A 3,888-nucleotide genomic window follows, 5' to 3' on the forward strand; every position below is an offset into this window, starting at 1 on the left:
GAGTCACGTTAACTCAGTTAACATGAACTCTAACGTGGAAGAGAAAGATAATGCCAACGTTAGTGACACTCACCTTTGTCACTAACGTTGGACTAAGCCCATATTGGCTACGTTAAGAGCCACGTTAACTTGGTTAACGTGAACTCTAACGTGGAAGGAGCAAGGAATCGCCAACGTTAGTGACACTCACTTTTGTCACTAACGTTGGACTAAGCCACTATGAACCACGTTAGTTACCACGTTAAGTGCATTAACATGGAAGCTAACGTGGAGGAAAGAATTGATGAGCCAACGTTAGTGACACTCACCTTTGTCACTAACGTTGGAGATGGCAATCACCACCACGTTAGTGGCCACGTTAAGACAATTAACGTGGGGCACTAACGTGAGAAGGGGCGTTTGGAGCGTTAGTGACAAAGGTAAGTGTCACTAACGCTCTCGAGGCTAAGGCATGCCCACGTTAAGAGCCACGTTAGTTATACTAACGTGGACTCTAACGTGAGAAAAAGGGGCTAAGGGCAACGTTATTGGCAAAGGTAAACGCCAATAACGCTCGCGATGGACCAAGAGGCAACGTTAGTGGTCACGTTAGTGCCACTAACGTTGAAGTTAACGTAACTCATCTTGGGCTAGGAACGTTACTGCAAAAGGTGATTGTCACTAACGTTCTCGAACCCACATTTTCACTTAACGTTAAGGCCACTAACGTCCTAGCCAAAGTCCATGCCTACTTCACACTTTCTCCGCAAGTAAAGCTGAGCCCACTGAAGATTCCAAACTGCTTCAACTCAAGATCCAAAGGCCCATATCCAAGACTTGAAGAGCCAACTGGAAGATCAGAAGAGTAGTATATATAGGAGTAGTTTTGAACTAGAGAGGGGCTTTTGGGATTGAGAGAACTACTCTTTGTATAATTTTACTTTCTCTGCAACTTCTAGTTTTACTTTCAGAATGCATTCTCCATCTTTGTTTTCCATTCCCAGAGCCATGAACAACTAAACCCCTTTCATTGGGTTAGGGAGCTCTGTTGTAATTTGATTGATCAACAATAGTTTTCATTATTCTTCTTCTTTCTTTTCTCTTGATTTTACTAGAAAGCTTTCAATCTTCATCCAATTGGGTAGTTGTCTTGGAAAAGAAGCTATTCATACCTGGATCTCTTTGAAACCTTGGAAGAGGAATGAAGAGATCATGCTAGAAATGCTTTCTCATGTTGGACCAAATTGGGGTTTGGATGGATATAGTGACATATAATCCTACCAACACTTTGATTTGGAAATACATGTGGTATAATCAGTGACCATACTTCATCTCTTCTCATGAGCAATTAGACCAAGGAATTGGTTATTGATCAAGATTTGAGAGATTGAATTACCAAGGAATTGGAGTTCAATCACTTAAGATTGCCAAGGAGATCAATGAATGCATTGATTGAGGAAGAGATGAAAACGAACTTGATCCGGAGAATGCAACATCTCCTAAACCCAATGAATCCCCTATTTTCTGATCTTACCCATTCTCTTTAATTTCTTCAATTTGCTTTCATGCTAAATTTCCCATTCCCCATTTAAGATTCTGCAATTTACTTGCCGTCATTTATATTCAGCTCTTTATTTCCAGCATTTATATTTTCTGCCATTTACTTTCCCGCCATTTAATTTCCTGCAATTTTCAAATCAATTTCTTCTTAGCTCAACTAGAATGTTCCTCTAATTAAAGTTGATTGACCAATCAATCCCTGTGGGATTCGACCTCACTCTATTGTGAGTTTTTACTTGACGACAAATCGGTATACTTGTCGAGGGAAATTGTTGAGAGACAAGTTTCTGTGCATCAAGCACCCTTCCGACCAAGGAGGGGAAGCATAAGAAGGGATATATGTCCTTTAGGGCTCAGCTGCACCGTCGTATTTTTGGTTTGTATGAGGGCTCTTTTCACGATTTTAAGAGAGGTTTTTTTAAGGTGCGCTCGGCTCAGGGGTAGCATCCATTTTGGTTAACCCTAGAGGGGGATCGCCGGTTTCCGACCTACTGGAATTTTGGTGCCGGTCCTTCGTATTTGAAAAAGGTTACATATGAGGGCTTGTCTCCAGAAGATCAAGACATCGCAATTGTCCTCTGGCATCTTTTTGGGGAGCGTCCTTTGCACCCTCGCAATGTTATGGGGGATCCCAAGGCTTCTCGTACTTTTCTTGGTGTGTTTTTATCTTGTTTGTTTTTGGTCATCGCTCTGTTGAGTTCAGTACTTATGTTTTTCCTTTTTTCTTCTTTGATAGTTGAGATGGCTGGTGGTCTGACGACTCTTGCTTGGTTGAAGGCTCAGTTGATCTAGAGGACTCCTTCTGCCGGTTCTCCGTCTACTCTGACCTCCCGCCCTGCAGATGATACGAGGTCTGTGTCTGGAGAACTTGTATCCACAGAAGGTGGTGTCCCAGGATCGGGTCGGGTGACCGCAGAGGCAGATGACGAGGTGGTTGTTCTTTCACCGGAGGGGGTTTCGCAGAAGCGAAGACGATCGGAAGAGGATGATAGCAAGAATCTGGTGGAGGGGGATGGTGTGACTCTGTCGGTGATGGATCGTCGCTTCGACGCTCCGGCTTTTATTGATGAGCATCTTATGCCTGGTACGGAGGAGTTCTTTCGTGAATGTGACGTGGCTTTCCAGGCAAAGTCGCTTTATCGCTCCCTCCTCCATTCCACTGTGATTGTGCAGAAGGCCGAACCCGTGATGGCATAGGTAGGTCTTCTGGACAAGAAGCTTTGCCAGTCTCAGGCTGAGGTGACGATAGTGAAAGAGCAGCTGGCGGCGTCAGAGTTGGCTAGGGAGAGATCCGTTAAGAGCTCTAAGGAAGCCGGGGCCGAGATTCTCCGTTTATCTGAGGTTGAGACTTCTCTGTTGTCTCAGCTGGGGGTGGAGCGGAAGCAAGCTTCTGATGCTGAATCTTGGTTTGCTGCGCTTCTTGATGAAGTGGATGTGTTGAAGGCTAAGGTTGCAGCTCTGGAGGTCGAGTCTGAGGGTTTGAAGAAAGAGAAAGTGGAGCTGCTGGCGGATGTGAAGGGTGCCATTGCTGCTACCAAAGAGACGATGGGGTCCTAGGCTTTAGTTCTTGTGCCAGGTGCAGACGTATCCATGATTGGTGTGTTCAGGACTATTCGGGATGGCCAGATTGTTGATCTCGAGTAGACTCTTTGTTTATGTTTTTTATAATTTGAGGAATTTGTAACTTTTATGTTGATTCTTTTGGCCGTGTGGCCGTATGTTGTGACTTTGTTTTGGCCGTTTTGGCCATGGTTTTGTGAGATTTGGATACTTTGCTGATTTTGTATTTTAGGCCGTTCGGGCTATTGTAGGGATTTATGTTTTGCTTATCCTCGTATTTGTTTGCGATTTTTGCTAAGTAGGCCGTCGTTAGGCCATGGCCGTGCGGGCCATTCTATGGATTTGTAATATGAGTCTTTTCATAAGACTCGTAATGGTGGGCTAGACCGCATTATTGGGATATCCGTGTTTTGGCACCGGGGCTGATCAGTCCCCGACGGTGGCCATTTGTTTGTTTTGTCATCCATGAGAGCATGGGGAGAAGCGAGGTAACTATATTTAACTTAAATGGATTTTATTAAGTTGGGCCTCGTTAAAACCCTCCGATGTGGTGAGAAAGAGTACCCAAAAATAATACTTGAATAAAGTAAGGCAACAGAGATTAAAAAATGGAGGGGATGAGCTTATGCATAATAGCGTCGCAAGTTGGTCGCATTCCAGGCCGTCGGGATCTTGGTGCTGCTAAGTTTTTCGAGCTTATATGCTCCCTTTTCTATTACCGCCTTGATCCTATATAGGCCTTCTCAGTTGGGGGTAAGCTTTCCTTCTCCGGGCGTGGGGGCTCCAATG

At 44.5% G+C, this 3,888-nt stretch overlaps 1 pseudogene; it reads left to right on the plus strand.

Annotated features, from left to right (window-relative positions):
• Positions 1-2,571: 2,571 nt before the first annotated feature.
• On the plus strand, positions 2,572-3,183 carry LOC148580146 (uncharacterized; annotated as a pseudogene).
• The last annotated feature ends 705 nt before the right edge of the window (positions 3,184-3,888 follow it).

Source organism: Arachis ipaensis, chromosome B10 (genome assembly GCF_059453495.1).
Source record: "Arachis ipaensis isolate K30076 ecotype BB chromosome B10, ASM5945349v1, whole genome shotgun sequence".
Lineage (NCBI taxonomy): Eukaryota > Viridiplantae > Streptophyta > Magnoliopsida > Fabales > Fabaceae > Arachis > Arachis ipaensis.